Here is a 20,507-nt window from a genome sequence, read left to right on the forward strand (position 1 = left end):
TTCTTATCCCACATTTACGAGATACGACTTACTCATTAACATGTGTAAAATCTAGGTTGCCCAAACAACTACTTGCTCTTCTAGGCACCTGTCATATCACTTCTTGTAAGTAAGGATACCCTAAAAATAATTCAATTACTATTTGATAATTGAACTTGCATAATGGAATCTATTTCAATGTGCTCATGGCTGGAGTTTTCACTTCTCCATGCACTTGCTTAGTAACATAGTATTTTACTTGGTTTCTCGTTTATTATTTATTGCCAGCTCTAATTTGAAGATTTCTGCCCTCGATTCTGTATTATTTTGAATTATCATATTGGATATGACCTAGTGTTCTTCACTTAGCTGCACCCACAACTCAGGGTTTGATTCAGTTAAAAAATATAGGACTTGATCTTGTAGGTGAGCTTGCCATACTTCAAATTCTTATTCTCTATAGAACACAACAATATTTTCCTATTACTTTCCCTTATTAGGCCACATTGTTGAACCCTTCAGCGTTAATACCACTTGTAACATCCCCTAAAAACTTTATTTTTTTTTATTTTTTTACCCATTTACTACATAGCCAAGAATGTGATAAGCACAAATCCCACCTATATATCTTTTAATACAAAGCCATGGTAATTATTACGCTAGGAGGTAACATCATTTTCAATAACATGATATATATATATAGTGATGCTAAACAATATTAAATAAGGCCACACATATTAATGTATAACAAAATAATAGTCTCACATGATAACGATATTCGTATTCAAGTGTGTTTCCTGAGTTATTTTTGATTATCTGATACACGAACTCACTCAATATTTTTCTATAAATCCAACTGTTAGCAAATTTAGTGAACTCATGTGAACTCTTTCGCTCACATTTGTCACAATCTCCACAATCAATATCCCAAGGTTTTGATCTGATGGTCTCAAGTTTGACAAAGTAGTTATGGGGAATATATCTCCCTCGTAGTCTCTTCGTTAGTCTCATTCATGCAATTCCAGCCTGAGTCTGTGGTTCTGCAACTACCCTAAGTTCCTTAGAATTATTCTTGATTCGTTAAATGTTTCAGATAGATACTAGATTGTTGTCTATTCCAGTTCTCAGTTCGTGCTCCCCATTTAAATTGGAACCCATTTTATAATTTCCATTGCCGTTTTGTTTTATCCTTTAGAGATGGAGGTTGTCAAGTAACTCTGTGAGTATGGATTTTGTGCTTGTCTCAATAAGGCAACTCTAGAAACCTTACCTAGTTTCTAATGGAGGTAATTTGTAGAATTAATGGTTAATCCTTGAGATATTCAATGGATAACTATATGCCTTGTCGTAGTTCAGTATGGTGCCACCAGCCCTGTTGGAAAACATTACTTAAGATATATATATTTTCCTTGAGTACTCGTGTTTTTATTTTACATTTAATTTCCATGCATAAATATATTTATCTTTAAATTAATTCACTTATTCTCTTTCTTTACAGGTTAGCTTCACTGCCCCATCTAGTCGATTCTTGCCACTTGCCTTGTCTCTAAACTAGAGATTTCACTGCCTTGGTAAAATAGGTTTTCATACTTATTACTCTTTCGTATAGGTTGTTGGTATTCTTAGCACCTGCTTGATAGCTTCATACTCTTTTGAGATTTGGCTATTTTATTCGTTTTTATAGCTTACTCGAGGTCTCCAGAATATTGGATGAAGTCATGTAAGACACATATACTATGAAACATGTTCTTTTTGGAAAACTTGAATTCTTATATTTATAAACCCAATACTAGTGTTTTGTATCAAATTTATCCAATGAAGTTTTTACAGTACTACTTCTACTGTGGTAATCTAGTATAATTTACTTTTAAGATTCTTTTGGCCACATGTTGTTTTCTTGGTGTACTATTTTTACTGCTTAATGTTACGGTTTGTTACCCAAGTCTTAGGGTTCGAAGATGGTGTTGATAAATCACCAATAGTGCATTGCAATATATTTCTTGAAGGTTATTTCTTGCGTAGAATGAGTCCCATAGTTCCCTTATTTACTTGCTATAAATTTATATTGTCTTCTTGATGTTAGGGTTTTGTTCCACTATCTAATTCCACTTTGTATATATTAATGCACCTGTTAGAAATATCATAATTACAAGAGTTTATAGAATTTAAGTACTTATAATTTTCAGCTAATATCATATGTCTTGAATGTTTAGATTTGTTCACCCTAGACCTGTCACACTTGTTGAAGCTAAAGAAAGGTCCAGAACTACCCCTTGGCTGCTGGTATCCATTGGATAGGCCAGGGGAAACTAATATGGTCTAGATATTTATGTACTACAGATGATTAACTAGATGTAGTTTATCTCTTCTTGTAGCCATTTCTAAATTATATTATTGAATCTTTAATATAGCTCGAGAGTTTTATGATTTTAAATTTCCTCTCAACAGTTGAGAGAGTCGATTTATTTCCCTTAAGCTTTTATTTTAAGTTCTAGGAAATTATTTTTCGAACAAGTCATTTTGTAACATCTCTTCTCACAAATATTCACAAATATTCATAGTGTGTTTATTTACATGTGTGAGTTAACAATTTCTCATTATTTATGTATCCTATTTAGGAATAACTCGTTGTTTTCGAGGGTTTCTCTCCGCCAATTATGGTACCCTGAGTACCACTATTTTATGTTTCTTATTGAAACATAAAATTTTCTTATTTTCCTCTGTTTAATTATTACAGAGTACCATTGATACTTAATACAATTCTAGGTTTCTCTTTACATTTTATTTACCTAAACTTCAGAAAATAATCATGATAGATCATTGCTAACAATATAAATTTCCTTCACTTTTCCTACTTAGAATAACAATCCGGTGCTTAAAAAAAATGAACATAACAATAAGAGTACTTATCTGTTAGAGCCACACTGTCAGGGAATCCCCTAGTTCCATATAATTTATCTGTACAATTTTTCACAATAATATTTATAAATATCAACTGTTGAACACAGTTTAAAACAAATTCTTTTACATAGTCATCTCAAATTTTGTGCAACAGAATTACATTGTTTTCCTTTCAGCCAATCAATGTTTGTTATTAAAAAAAACAAATCCTACTTTTGCAACTACAAAAAAATTACTTTCTTTTCTAGAAAACCAAAAATAGAATACTTATATGTTTCGGTTAGATCTTTCTAGGAAATACACCAGGAAATAAGTTCACTCCTCCTGATCAATGAGAATGACATCTTCACGAATTCTACCCCCACGCCAGTTTCATTTCCAGAACAATATTTTATAGTGACCTAACCAGGTATGTCCAAGGGCATCAAGACTATACAGGTTGAGGTCAGGTACTCACAAACTCACATGTCTAACTTAGGGATTCTACTAGCTCCAGTCAGCTCAAGAATACCAGAACTGGCAGTGTCCTACCTTCCCTTAACAATGTCCTATACAAGGTACTAATTTCTCTCTCCCTTCCTAGTTTCCTTAGGTTTCCTTTAATGCCATCTTGGCCTCTTTTCCCAACTGAGATAATGTATGTAACACCCTCCTCCCACATCTACCCAATTAGCCGGCCAGTCGAGGTAAACATGTGACGAGAAGAAACTATGATATGATTCGACTTCCTAAGTCACATTAAGGAAGTGGAACTAACAGAACCAAACCATACATACATCCAACATCATCAACAAAACCCTCAAAATAAAAGTCAGCCACTCAAACAGCCTGTACATGGGTCCCACTATTGTTTTAGGTCTCTTCGGCCACAGTGGCTTTCATGGTATGAGAAAGGGAGTGACCAACAACCTATAGTCACTCTCACAGGCCTGCCTGCTAGCGATTATGGACTAGAATTGTTAGTGTTGTGCCAGTGACACCAGGATTTGAGCCACTTTTTCAGACTCAGAATGCTGGTCACTGCCCATAAATGATACATCTCTTCAAATCAGTAAAGTAACATGGAAATGATAGTACTAAATCAAATACTTGTTCAAGACCTTGACTAGAAACCTACTAGCCATGAAAGTAATTTCGTTAAACATATCATCGACATGTAATCTATAGGTGTAAATCACAGAGTTACGTGTAGGGATCTCAAACTTATCTGAGAATCACTATCGACCATTGTTCCCTCATGCCATTTTCTGCATTATCATATATTAGGTCATAGACACATTATCTATTCACATACAAGTAAAAACATGTTGAGATCCATATATAATCGCTGCCATAAAATGTGCTTATAACCAACATAATAGGAACAAAAATACAATAAACACGACAACCATCAAATCTATAGATAGATCAGTACCTTTACACATGAAAATCAAGGGAAATGACTTCCCATTAATGACTACAATGAACCAATTGGAGATGGGACTACCATGTTCCACCCGACCATAGATTAGCTGAGCCAAATATCTCTTCATCCATTTACCCTCGTACCATATTCCAAGCACGAATCTGGGATCTCATAGAACACATCAATAAAAAAATCATCCAGGGCTTCCACAGGCCATCCACCTCAACCCATCAAATAGCAATTCCACCTCACGGTTAGACATCACCAAAACCATCATCAGATTAGTCTCCATCCAAGGTTTCCAGGGCTTCCAGAGAATTTGTCCAACCAAGGCTTCCAAGGCTTCCAGAGCATTTGTCCAACCAAGGCTTCCAAAACTATTAACTCAACACACAACTTATATAGGGCTTCCAAAGCGTTTGTATAACCAAGGCTTCCAGGACTAGTAACTCAACCCACCAAGGGATTCCAGAGTGTTTTTCAAACCAGGACTTCCATGACTTGTAGGTGAAGCCAAGTTGTTACAGGGATTCCAAAGTGTTTGTTCAATGAGGGCTTCTAGGACTAATAACTCAGCCCAAGCTAAGGAAATATGAGAACCAACCAAAACAAAACAATGAAAGTAAACCCACAATCACCATGGATATCCATGAAATGGCAAGGCTAAACAATCCATGGTCGATCTAGGAAATCCTCCATGACAATGATAGATTGAACTAAGAAACGACATGAATATGCCATGCATGCCAAAACTAGTGAAGAAATCATGCATGCAACTCAGTACCTAAAAGTAAATCTGAAGTAGATGTTGATGTCAATGCCTTCTCGCTCTTTCCTTCTCTTCCTTTTCCTTCTTTCTCCAAGAATACAAGTATGCCACACGCTCCAAGAGTTCTTCAAGAAATATCTAGGTATCCAAAAGTTTTAGAGAGGGAGAGAATAATGAGAGAGCTCCAACACTGAACTGACAAAATGTTTCCAACTGATCCTCAGAAGCCTTTTTATGAATGAGGCCTCTATTTTCTTAATTTTCCATTATTTTCCTTCATTTTACTCCTCACATACAACCTCTGACCTTTCACTTCCCTTTTCTCCTAATTTCCATTATTTTCATAAAAAATGTTCCAAAAATGTCTTTTTTCCTTTTACTTCCTTAGCCATTTCCTTTGCCAATTTCCTTGGCCATAAAAAACTAAATGAACAGCCCCTAGGATGTCTTTCCCAACATTCAACTTGGAATAAGTGTCCCATTCATCCTTGGTTATTGTTTTTAACTTTATTACATGGAATTTTCATCAGGGTTGTTACAAAAGCCTCCCCCTTGGGGGCCACTGTCCTCAGTGTTCAATCACACATATACCTCAGAAATCTACTGAAAGAAGACATACTTCTCATAGAGCTTTATAACATAGATCGATGCAGTATCTACTATGATAGATATGCTCAAGATAAAAAACATCACGACAACATGACAATATACATCATAGTGGAGCTTTATAACACAGCTCATTACGGTATTTACAATGGTCATCCTGTTGAGTGCCAACTCATATAACATCATAACATCATGATAACATAAACACAAGATAGTATAATAACATGACACCCATACCAAATAGTGGAGCTTTATAGCATAACTCGTTACGGTATTTACATCCATACACTAGTGTACATATAACAACATCATTAAAATATAGATACCAAAACATATGCCAAAGCATATACCAAAGCACATATCAAAACATATACTAAACACCATGTCTAAGCATATATAAAAACATCATATATCATATATCAAACCATCATAAAGCATATATCAACCACCATAAAGTAAATACCAAACCATCATAAAGCATATACCAAACCACCATAAATCAAATACCAACCACCATAAGCAAGTACCTAACTACCATGTCGAGCTGCTTTACCTCAATCTAAACAAAGAAGGATACATAGCCCGTATCTGATCCGCCATCTCCCATATATCTTCATCGGGCCCAATATGCTTCCATTTCACTTTAACTTGCTCTATTTCTCAATTCTGGAGCATGAGCACATTTTTCTACAATATACATTGAGGCTCCGGATGGAATTATCCATCTGGTTCCACCTGCAATACAAACTAGTCAATTACATGATCAACATTTTTAAAATACTTCTTAAGCAAAGATACATGGAAAACATCGTGGAATTTCATTATCGGAGGGAGTGCAATTCAATAGGCTACTGGCTCAATCTGCTCAATAATACTGAAGGGTCCACAAAACCATGGTTCCGGCTTGGCATATGATCAAATCCGTAAGGATATCTTCTTCAATTTGATGTGCAAGTACACCTATTCCCCAAGCTAGAACTCCTTGAACAACCTGTTCCTATATGCATAACTCTTCTAGATATCATGTGCTGCCTTGAGATTCTTCTTCATCACCTTCATTTCATGTTCCACGTCTACCAACATATCTAGTCCAATCAATACTTTGCTAATTGGATCACTCCAACTAATGGGAGTGTTACAACTCCGCCCATATAATGCCTCAAAAGGAATCATCCTTAGTGACTCTTGATCACTGTTTTTGTATGCAAACTCAACCAAAGGGAGATAATCTTCCCACTTCCTTTTCTGATGCATGACATACATATTCAACATGTCCTCTAATATCCTGTTGACTCTCTCTTTCTGTCCATCCATATATACATGATAAGCTATGCTGAAGGCCAACTTTGTACACAAACCCGCAAATGACTCCTTCCAAAACATAGAAGTGAACTTCGCATCCCTATATGACACAATCTTCTTTGGAACATGTTGAGGGAAAAAAATGTCTACCTCAACATTGGGAGATAACCACCTGGTCCAAGCTTAAAGCAGCGCCTTTTCTATTTTGAGTAGTGGCTCTGAATGGTTTAACTAGGTCCAATTACCTTCTCCCTATCGCTATTGGTTTATGATGTACCTTTAACTACCAATAGATAGGGATATTAGATCACTTCTTCTTGTTGATCATGTAAGAGAATGACCCTTACGCTGATTTGTGTTCAGCCAAGCTAGAACTAAGATTTTGCCTCTTTGAGAAGAGTACTTAAGAGAATGTAGAACTTAATCTAAATGTAAACTTATTCTAAGGTGCAAGCAAAAGAAACTATCTTAATCCTATCTCAATTAGGCAGATATAGATCTAACCCAACCGAGAGCTTGATATTTAAGGTATTGGAATTTAAATATGTCTTGTTTATAATGAATATCAAGTTAATGAAGTAGTTCAATTAACTGACATTATGGCTATCAAAACATATCCTATTGAGACCTCTTAACTGAAATAATCAATCAACAACACTCAAGAAGAAATTCATAAAAATGATATTGATTGTCAAATCAGTAAATCCAATAATTAAATAATAATATGTAGAAATAGTTCATAAAACATCACTATTTAATAAATTAGTTTTGTAAGACAGATTTCTGAGTAAACAGTTACTCAGAAATTAGAATTTAATTCATAAGAACAGAGATACATAATAACAATATTGAGACAAATTATCCATATTGACAAAAGTGCACAAACATGAATAAAATGACACATTCTTGTTATCATAAAAATGAAACTGATATTTGGCACAATAGTATTAGAAATACCAACTTATTGCATCCATTTCTCTGACTCCGGTCTCCAACATTCATTTACATTGTTTGAACTTCTGTTTTCAAAACTAGAGCCACAATAGTGCAAACTCTGCCCATCATACATAATTCAAGATACAAAAGAAAAATCCTCAATAATCCCCAGATCTGAGATTTTCTCTACTCCCTCCTACAACTTTAAATTCTTATTACAAAAGTGCTTTTAGAAGTCCAAAATTGCAGAAGAGCAGCCTCTCATTACATTCTGCAATCTATTATTTATAATATTTGCAAAGGAATTCTTGAGAGGAAAATTTGTTGAAGAAAAATCTGCCAAATCCAATTTTATTTGCTCAAAATTCCAATCTTTAATTGCTGGAGCATTCTTATTGATTGGGATTTTTTTCCTCCATATCTCTTCTACTGCTTTTCTGCAAAAATAAATTAAAACAATTTAAGATTCAAAAAATAAAATCAAGATATCATTTCTGGCATTTAAAACAAATCCAATCAAATTCAATTTAAATAAATAACTGAAAATAAAATATAAGCTTTTTATTGATATCGAAGATGGTTTAATTGGCCAAAGATATCATTGACGAATGGATCTGCATTTAGAAGAGGCTTGGACAAATGAAAATGCAGAAAATAAAACTCAGAAAATTGATTTTGTTTTAAAAATTCGGAGCTTGATCTTCTGCCTGATTTTTTACCTAATAAATGCTCAAATCTATTAGAGAAACCTCCTCATAAATGTTCTCCTTAATTTTATCCTTGTAATGAGCTGTCCTGGGCCTTATTTGGCCAAGTAAAACTCAATCTATGGGCTTCCAAAGTTGATGAGTCAAATCTGGCACAATTCTGAAATTTCTGTTGCTGGGCTAAGAAAAATCAGAATTTTAATTAAAGATTTAATCCTAAATTAGACTCTAATTATCTAATAATTAATTCTAATTAAATTGTTAATTATGAACTAAACTAAATATTTAATAAAATATTATTAATTAATCTAGCTAACTAATATAATTAACTATTTATAAACTAATTCATCTAAATAATAATTTAATTAAATTAATTAAATTTTATATCTTAATTTATTTATTTAATTTAAAATTTAATATATTAAATTTTAATTAACTATTTTAATATTAAAACTATCTTACACTACCTCCACTCTATTATTCATTCCATTCACGTATGAACGAGTTTTTTGAAATTCAAATGAAAACCAAAGCTTAATGAATGCGCATTGACTTTTAATGATCAGCGATCAGCGTCAGGGGGAATGTAGGTGTCAGGGCATAATAAAGAAGCATCTTGATTAAAACTTCCAATCCGATCAAAAGCCCTGATGTGATCGAAAATTTTTAATTATATTTTATATTTTATATATATATATATATATATATATATTTTATGTATTAAATTATAATTTAATTTAATTAACTATATTTTATATATTAATTAATTTAAAATTTAATATCGAACATCAATTTTTATTTTGGTTTTATTTTTACGAATTTTAGTTTCTAAACTATAGTCACTTTGAAAATTAAAATAAAAGTAAACTACAACCACTTTGATGTTCTCGGTTTCGGAGATTAGTAATTAATTTGACAATTGGAATAAATTACTAAAATCCCGATGCTTCATGATTTGGCTAAAAAATGAAAAATAAATGAAAAATGTTAGTAATAACTAACTAGTGGTTAATATTTAAAATAAATACATTATTGAACTAATTTAATTACAAAAATGGAATATTTTACATTTTATGCATTTTTAACCCAGGCGATATAAATGATTAGACTTCAAAGGAGTGGTATTTACTAACCAGTTGACCAAATGAGGTGTAACAAGTATCAATGGGAATCTTATAAAAAATCGATTTTAACAAAGCAATCAAACAAGAATACAAAGAAAATGAAAAATTAACAAAAGCGTATGATAATCAACTAAACAAAAATCCGAAAAGATGTTTAGCCAAAAATTTTATAGAAAGGGTCCCCATTATTTGAGGTGAACAAGTCAAAAATGGGGGGTTGTGTTTTACCACAATAATGGTGACACAAGGGAAAAGAACCAGTTATCTCTGTTTGATAAGTATGAGATTTTCTTAAAATTAATGTAAAAATAGTTAAAGAAAAGAAAATTATTTGTTGGAATGCTTGACTAAGTTCATTAATCTGAATAAAAACAATAATCATCTTACTGTAATTTTCTTAAAATTTCCCATAAATTAAAATATTTCAAAACTCTATATCAGTCCTTAATTAGTTGTAGAGATAAAGCAGGGGTCACTTTACAGGTTATTTTTTAAAATATACTCATTTGTCACAGGTAGAGCCACTACTGCTAGCAAACATCTATAGTCTTGACAGGGTTACTTTTTAATCATCAATGATTCAGAATCCCATCTATTTGAGAATTATTGATTTAGAGATAAATCCATTTATATATGTTTATTTTCTTTGAATTTTTTCTTTTATATATATATATATATATATATATATATATATATATATATATATATATATATATATATATATATTTTATTCTTAAAAGCCATTGTCATCGTTTAGTAGCCAGATAGATGACAATGCCATTCAATGGTTATAATTGGACTGAACAACTTGGCTCGTGATGAGATCCCTTGTCTTATAATTGTTTGCAATCATAAGCTATTACCCTGGTTTGTTTAGCAGTGTTGGTAATGTCAGCCTATTTTTCCCCTATGATCATGGTAAGCAGGCTCATGATAAGGCCTCTTATCTTTTAAGTTTAAATATATTTCTAGATTACACTCCAGAAAAAATAAGACTTTTTTGGGACAGGGAGAATCATTGACTCCTTCAGAGTTAAGAATGACAATTTTAGAGTTAAAGGTGCTTTGCTGTAAAGTGTCTTTACTTGGTTAAAAATAAATTTCTTGACTGATAATAAAATTTTGAAAGATCTTAATAAAGTATTGAAATCTCAAAATGATTATAGTTTTGATGAAAAAGTTTTTTTTTTTTTTCAGATTTCATGATATTTTGTCAACTTTCCTTATTTTGTAATCTCTTCCTTAAGTATGTTTACCATTATAATAAGAAAAACAAATATTATTAAGAGATTTAAGAAAAAGCTAATAGGTGACTATTAACAATTTTTTCCTATGTATACCGACCGTTGTTAGGTAATAAGAAGGCCTTCCATATAAATCATGGCAAAGTCACCAAAATCAAAACTGAAAACCAAAAGAAAAGAATTCTTAAGTCAAAGTGAGAAAAAAAATCAGTAAACAAAAATAAAAATGAAGAAATTATAAAAATGGAAAGAAAAATCCAAGTTTTGAAAGATATCAATGTCTCAACAAAATGAGGTAAAGGAAAATAATCATGTAATCATTCCTTTTTATGTCGAGATGGAGAAAAATCATACCTTGTAGGGTTGTAAATGTTTTAGGCTTTAGATAGCAGTGATAATAAAATTCAGCCACAATGAAAAATTTCTGTCTGATGTCAATCTTCTTGTTCCAAAGTATCATCTTAATTGTTTTCTAGAAAATGAATGTTTAAAGAAACAGATTAAAGGTTCAGAAACTTCCTATTGTAGTTGTTTCAATGAAGATTATCATTGCTTCTTGAAATAAAACTAGAAGAAGAGTATATGATTTTGAAAATATGATTTGGCAGAGGATTGGAAGGTTTTATGAAGAGCTGCAAAACAGATTTTTATATCAGCGTAATTTAAAAACAAAAATGAAACTAAAGTAACGAAATGAAAATTAATGAAACTAAGTATATGAATCTTACCATTGGATAATTGCTTTTAATGTTACCTGAAAGGTATCAGTTTCTCCAAACTAGCTCTTCTTATTTTAATTAACATTAAAAACAAGAAGAAATCAAAGTAACCAAAATCCTATAACCCAAAATCATTTTTTATTTTATTTAAACTAAAGCAAGTAGAAAAATGTAAAAAAATGAATGCTTTGTGTTCAAGGGAATTAAAACAAATGCATCAGAAATGAGAATGAGAATTTGCAATAATGAATGTTTCTCAAAATATTATAAATTTCATATAAACTCCATGATTTTGATAAATTGTCCAGAATTAAGACCAAATCCAAGATAATGAAATTTAAATATGAAGATGGAAAGGTCTTGAATTTCTTATTAAATTATGGAATTATATATTTAAAACTAAAATGTATGAGAAATTGAAATGATTTGAATATGCTGCAAATTTGTTATTAGTCGCTTTCTTACCATAGTGGTTACCAAAGATTACTTTAAATTTACACAATGCCTTATCGGATGATTCACATTGCATATAGAGGCATGCGTTAGAGTTTATCGCATTGGAGGTTGCAATAACAAATTGCCGATATGAGATCATGCGAAAAGAATATATGCGATGAGATGGAGCGATCACACCATTGAAGAAATATTATATCGCGGATCAGAATAGCCACATTTTGCTTCACACATCGCACATTGCATATTCGGATTTGTGATGTGAGCATAAAAAATAAAAATGCGATGAAGCGATTATGATATCAACATATCGGGATATTGGAAAATAGTCATGCCAATATGATTCTTGTGATAGCGGTGATGCGATGGATGACGTGGTTCTCGGCGATCTGAAAACTTTAAGTACAGGATGTAATACAATATGATTTTTGCGACGCCGATATGTGATGAATGACAGGGCTCTTAGGTGGGACCAGCTTCGGACCTCAAAAGAAATCGACGATCAGCAAAATTGAGTACTCAATGTAACATTTTTGATATGCTGATATGTGATAAAAATGGACCCAATGGATTTATTATGAGAATTTAATATCATATCAGATCCGAAACATCGGTACTTTTTTAAAATTATGCCTCTATCATTATTATGATTGAACAGACGCGAAATTTCTTATGAACTTGATTTAAATTTCATATCGGGTCAAGAATTATGTGTACATCACAATATTGGTAAGTCGCTTACTAGAGATTGGTGATTCAAGATAACTGAAAATATATTCAACTGAAAAACTCTGATATGTGAAACACGATATGGCATTTTATGAGAAACTGAATGAGGTAACACATCATAAGTCTTGTATCAACAATTTTTTATCGGTAAACACTAAGAGTTGCTTCTGATGGGATATTGCGATACAGATATTTGTGATATGGATGATGTAATATCAAAATGAAATAATTGACGAAGATGAGCGGGATGGGAATATTGCAAATATATATCCACTGTAGTATCAGCAATATGAAAATTAAGTTGAAATGTTTCTGATATGAATTTTGTGATATTGTTTTGAATTTAAATTGGGTTCTCCAATGAATGAAAGCAAAGTTAAAGAATGCTCAAATTCTAATGAATCACAAAATAAAATTTTCCTGAACCTGTTGCAAATTTGAAATGGGTTTGCTGCTTATTTCAAGTTTTGGAAACAAATGAAAATCTGCAAATAAAACATAACAAGAATAAAAAATAAACTAAGGAAAAGAGAAACTAATAATAGATGAAAATGAACTTGTAAATGCGTACTTGGAAGAGAATTGTCTGTGGATTTTACCTCATGAATCTTCCAATTCTTTCTTCGATTTATCAAAATTCTGACTTTGTTCAAACTCATCTCATTATTTATTCTAAATTAGAGTTGGCAATCAATCTGAATAAAATCTGTTTATTCATGTTCAGGAAATCTGAAATTCATAAAATTCACCAAAAATAATATGAAAATATGCTTCCCTTTGAATTGCAACAACAATTTATTACCTCTGCTCATTCCAAATTAACTTGAGAAAAATTTGTATTTTTATAGTGACTGTTCAATAATGCCTTTAGTAAATAAATATGATGCGTATTGCAGCATCAAATAATAAACTGAAGATCAGAATGGGATAAAGCCACTAATTTTGGAGAAATATCAACACAGATTTGAATATGTGCACACAGCAAAATGGACACCCTTAAGGTCATTTTAATAAATTTCAAGGAAGATAATATGAGCTTCATGTGATTACAGTTAAAGATTAGATTGACTAATAATGATTGAATTGGAATTAAGCTTATAATAGACAGTCATATTTTCCATGGGATAATGATGTCAAGAAGCTTTGTATCATCGAAACATTTAACAAATAAATTTCAGAAGAAAATGTTATAAGGATGTCTCGAAATGGAGAAAATTGGCTTTGAAGTAATTGGTGCCAAGTGCAACCTCAATTGAATTTAGTCAAGACATTATTTAAAATAGGCAGAGTAGAGGTATTGCTACAATAAATTTTGATTTAAAAATGGGAAGCAAGAGTTAGAAATTTTATGATGAGGAGAAAATGTTTCACTGAACATGCATGAGAAGGGCTAATTGCTTTTCTTTATTTATATCTGCAAAACTTTTGAAAATAAATTAACTACATTAATGCTATTTCTATTCTAACCATATGCAAGAAAATGGCTAGGTATAGTCATATTTCCAGTTCTCTTATTTTTATTCCTGCATATATGTATAGTTCAAATGTTAGTAATAAAAATACAAATCTAATTGAACTAAGAGAATTAAATCTGTAAGTAGAATTTACAGTTATTGTTAACAACTTAATTAAGATCTTTTTCTCTTGAAATTTCCTTTGCAATTGAATACCAATTGGATCATAAAAAACTGGATGAGTTTCCATTAAGGATTGGGAAATGTTCAAAAGAGGAGATGACAGGCCAAATTGTGAAGATGAGCTTTTAAATTCAAAGGCCTGGAAAAAATTGTTAGTGTTATTTACAAATATTAAATTATTAACAATCTTCCTTGAAGGAAAAATTTCCAACCAGTTTTTGAATAAGCTAATGAAAAATGGATGAAAATCTGTCAAATAAAATGGAATATTATTAATTGGATTAGATTGTTGGCCAAATTTTAAAAATACATTCTCTTGTTGACACTGCCTTTAAAAAGATAGAAGCTTTTGATAAAACATTAGCATTGGTTGAAACTGAAATATTAATAGCTTTTGATGTTCATGATTATAATATGAAACTTCAATTTCTCAATAGGGCAATGCATCAATTGAGTGTTCACTATTAAAGTGCTCAATATGCCAGCATAAAGTATCAAAAATCTGAAAAATAAAATTAGAAATAAAATCTGATTTTAAACAAAATAAATGAGGAAACAAAAATAAAATAAAATCTAATTTTAAATAAAATAAATGAGGAAACAAAAATAAAATAAAATCACTAATGGTACAACTAATGTTACAACACAATTGGGATTGTTTTGAAATAATTTCTTTTTTATAAGGATTGGCCAGAATTATGGAATTTGAGTAATTTCCAATTCCAACTTGTGAATTAGAAAGAGAATTATGATTATGAGTAGGAATGAGAGCTTGATCATGATATGAATCATAAATTGGAATGTTTTCTTGAATGGTGAAATCATGAAGATAATTTGCTGCTCTAGAATGAGGATTGGTTGGAATAATTTCTAAATTAAAATGTTCCTCATTCTCAGATGTTATTTGAATTTTATCATGAGGATAGAAATCAATATCCTCAATGTCAGAGTAATTATCATAAATGACTTCACAATATTTTCTAGAATTCCCTTCGATCTCGTCCAATATATCAAAACAAGGAGGAGAAAAAATTTCATGTTCACTAATGGAAAAATAATGATCAATTATTGTTTCTCTATCTTCATAAAAATTAATTGGTATTTTATTTAGATCAACCTCTGTATTTTCTGAAATATCATTAATACCAAGAGGGGAAAAATTACCATCATTAAAAATATCAGGATAAAGGGAAAAATGTGAATCTAAAATAATGCAATTAAAAATGTCTCTGTTTGAGAACTCTTGAACATTATGCTGATTGTAAATTTCAGATTCTAAATCATTCCTTTTTGTACTCATGCTTTCTTGAAGAAGGCTGCTTTGCTGTTTTGATTTCGACATTTGTTCATCATGGAAAAATTCAAAAATTTGTATAGCAGTTTGCATTTTATTATTTACTTGGATTGCTGCTTGCATTTGCTGATTTGTGATCTGATTTTCTGAATTTAATACAGAGTAATTTTCAGATTCCAATGCAGCTCTTTCTCCAAAATTGCTATTATTGTCTTCTTGCATTTGAATAGAAATATTTTTCAAGCTTTTTGAGACCATCCCATCATAATTTATTTCCACATCCATCTTGGAATTCTCATTTATAGCGGAAGGGGATGGAACAAAGCTTGAACTAATTTCATTTAGATTGGGAATGGGAGGAAGATAAAAAATATATTCAAACCAATCTAGTGATTCTTCTTCTGTAGGTTTATCTTCGATTTTAAATCTTAAACAGCTCAAATGGAATCAAATATTAAAATCAATAACAAACTCATTTTCAAACCTTCATATATTCAATTTTATTACATACTTGTTCATAATTATAGCCATCAAATTTACAAATGAAAATTGTAACAAATTGATCCCAGTTGCAAATTGAGGCAACTGGAAGAGTTCTACACCAGTTTCTGGCTTTTACCACGAATGTGAGAGCAAAATTTCTGCATAAAATGTCTCCATCAATTCCTTGAAAATCATAATTTGAAACCTTTTGAATAAATTGAAAGACATGATTAAAAACAGAAGAATTTTTCTTACCATTAAACTTTACTTGAGACAAGAGTCTTACCACTTTGGGTGGAGTATTAGAAGATGCACGTCCATGGATATACCTCTAAATTGGAAGCTTAATAGGAGCCATCATAATTTAAATAAAATGTTAAAATTGAAAAGATTCCAATAGACAACAAATTTCAGGCCCTCCTTTTAGCAGCAAAAATGTTGATGGCAAAAAATGTCTACCTCAACATTGGGGGATAACCACCCAGTCTAGACCTTAAAGCAGCTGCTTTTCCATTTGGAGTAGTGGCTCCAACTAGTTTAACTAAGTCCAGTTACCTTCTCCCTATCGCTATTGGTTTATGATGTATCTTTAACTACCAATAGACAGTGATATCATATCACTTCTTCTTGCTGATCAAGCAAGAGAATGAGCCTTAAGTTGATTTGGGTTCAACCAAGCCACAACTAAGATTTTGCCTCTTTGAGAAGAGTACTTAAGAGAATGTAGAACTTAATCTAAATACAAACTTAATCTAAGGTGCAAGAAAAAGAAACTATCTTAATCCTATCTTAATTAGGCAGATATAGATCTAACCCAACCGAGAGCAAGATATTTAAAGTATTGTGATTTAAATATGTCTTGTTATAATGAATATCAAATTAATGAAGTAGTTCAATTAACTGACATTATAGATATCAAAACACATCCTATTGAGACCTCTTAACTGAAATAATCAATCAATAACACTCAGGAATAAATTCACAAAAATTATATTGATTGTCAAATCAATGAATCCAATAATTAAATAATAATATGCAGAAATAGTTCATAACAAACCACTATTTAATAAATCTGTTTTGTAAAACAGATTTCTCAGTAAATATTTACTCATAAACCAAAATTTAATTCATAAGAACAAAGATACATAATAACAATATTGAGACAAATTACCCATATTGACAAAAGTGCACAAACATGAATAAAATGACGCATTCTTGTTATCATAAAAATGAAACTGATATTTGAAACAATAGTACTAGAAATACCAATTTATTGCATCCATTTCTCAAACCCTCGTCTCTAATAGTACTTTACATTGTTTGAACTTCTACTTTGAAAACTAGAGCCATAATAGTGCAAACTCTGCACCTCATACATAATTCAAGATACAAAAGAAAAATCCTCAATAATCTTCAGATCTGAGATTTTCTATACTCCATCCTACAACTTTAAATTCTTATTATAGAAGTGCTTTTAGAAGTCCAAAATTGCAGAGGAGTGTTGCCCCTCATTACATTCTGCAATCTATTATTTATAATATTTTCAAAAGAATTCTTGAGAAGAAAGTTTGTTGAAAAAAATCTACCCAATTCAGTTTTATTTGCTCAAAATTCCAATCTTTAGTTGCTGGAGCATACTCATTGATCGAGATCTTTCTTCTCCATATCTCTTCTACTGATTTTCTACAAAAATAAATTAAAACAATTTAAGATGCAAAAAATAAAATCAAGATATCATTTCTGGTATTTAAAACAAATCCAATCAAATTCAATTTAAATAAATAATCGAAAATAAAATATAAGATTTCTATTGATGTCTGGGATGGTTTAATTGGCCAAGGATATCATTAATGAATATATCTGCAATTCAAAAGCGGTTTGGAAAAATGAAATTGTAGAAAATAAAACTCAAATTTTTTTTTATTATATTTTTTATCTATATATATTTTATGTATTAAATTTTAATTTAATTAAATTAACTATATTTTATATATTAATTAATTTAAAATTTAATATTAAACATCAATTTTTATTTTGGTTTTATTTTTATGAATTTTAATTTCTAAACTACAGCCACTTTGAAAATTAAAATAAAAATAAACTACAACCACTTGGTTGACATTACTTTAGTTTATTTAGCAGTGTTGGTAATGTCAGCCTATTTTTCCCCTATGATCATGGTAAGCAGGCTCATGGTGAGACCTCTTATTTTTTAAGTTTAAATATATTTCTGGATTACACTCTAGAAAAAATAAGACTTTTTTGGGACAGGGAGAATCATTGACTCCATCAGAGTTAAGAACGACAATTTCAGAGTTAAAGGTGCTTTGCTGTAAAGTGTCTTGGTTAAAAATAATTTTTCTTGAGTGATAATAAAATTTTGAAAGATGTTAATAAAGTATTGAAATCTCAAAATCATTATAGTTTTGATGAAAAAGTAGTTTTTTTTTTTTTTTTTTCCATATTTCATGATATTTTGTCAACTTCCCTTGTTTTGTAGTCTCTTCCTTAAGTATGTTTCCCATTATAATAAGAAAAACAAATTTTATTAAGAGATTTAAGAAAAAGCTAATAGGTGACTATTAACAATTTTTTCCAATGTATGCCGACCATTGTTAGGTAACAAGAAGGCCTTCTATATAAATCATGGCAAAGTCACCAAAATCAAAACTGAAAGCCAAAGGAAAAGAATTCTTAAGCCAAAGTGAGAAAATAAATTAGCAAACAGAAATAAAAATGAAGAAATTTTAAAAATGGAAAGAAAAATCCAAGTTTTGAAAGATACCAATGTCGCAACAAATTGAGGTAAATGAAAATAATCATGTAATCATTCCTTCTTATGTCGAGTTTGAGAAAAATCATACCTTGCAGGGTTGTAAATGTTTTAGGCTTTAGATAACAGTGATGATAAAATTCAGCCACAATGAAAAATCTCTGTCTGATGTCAATGTTCTTGTTCCAAAGCATCATCTTAATTGTTTTCTTAAAAATGAATGTTTAAAGAAACGGGTTAAAGGTTCAGAAACTTCCTAGTGTAGTTGTTTCAATGAAGATTATCACTGCTTCTTGAAATAAAACCAGGAGAAGAGTATAGGACTTCAAAAATATGATCTGGTGGAGGATTGGAAGCTTTTATGAAGAGCTGCAAAACATATTTTTATATCAGCATAATTTAAAAACAAAAATGAAACTAAAGTAATGAAATGGAAATTAATGAAAGTGGGTATATGAATCTTACCATTGGATAATTGCTTTTGATTTTACTTGAAAGGTATTAGTTTCTCCAAACTAGTTGACTTCTTATTTTAATTAACATTCAAAACATGAAGAAGTCAAACTAACCAAAATCCTATAACCCAAAATCATTATTTATTTTATTTAAACTAAAACAAGTAGAAAAATGTAAAAAGGGAATGCTTTGTGTTCAAGGGAATTAAAACAAATGCATCAGAAATGAGAATGAGAATTTGCAGTAATGAATGTTTCTCAAAATATTATAAGTTTCATATAAACTCCATGATTTTTATAAATTGTCCAAAATTAAGACCAAATCCAAGATAATGAAATTTAAATATGAAGATAGAAAGGTCTTGAATTTCTTATTAAATTATGGAATTATATATTTAAAACTGAAATGTATGAGAAATCGAAATGATTTGAATATGCTGCAAATTTGTCATCAATCGCTTTCTTACCATAATGGTTACCCAAGATTGCTTTAAATTAACACAATGCCTTATCAGATGATTTGCATTGCATGTAGAGGCATGCGTTGGAGTTTATCGCATCGGAGGTTGCAATAGCAAATTGCTGATATGAGATCATGTGAAAAGAATATGTGCGATGAGATGGAGTGATCACACCATTGAAGAAATATTATATCGCGGATCGGAATAGCCACATTGTGCTTTGCACATCGCATATCGCAGAATCGGAATTGTGATGTGAGCATAAAATATAAAATACGATGAAGCGATTGCGATATCGGCATATCGGGATATTGGAAAATAGTCATGCCAATGTGATTCTTGTGATAGAGGTGATGCGATGGATGTCGTGGTTCTCGGTGATCGGAAAACTTTAAGTATAGGATGTAATACAATATGATTCTTGCGATTCCGATATGCGATGAATGACAAGGCTCTTAGGTGGGACCGGCTTTGGACCTCAAAAGAAATAGGCGATCGCCAAAATTGAGTACCCGATGTAACATTCTTGA

Source organism: Pinus tabuliformis, chromosome X, assembly GCF_031772625.1.
Source record: "Pinus tabuliformis cultivar Carrire ecotype Pingquan chromosome X, CPIR1, whole genome shotgun sequence".
Taxonomy (NCBI): domain Eukaryota; kingdom Viridiplantae; phylum Streptophyta; class Pinopsida; order Pinales; family Pinaceae; genus Pinus; species Pinus tabuliformis.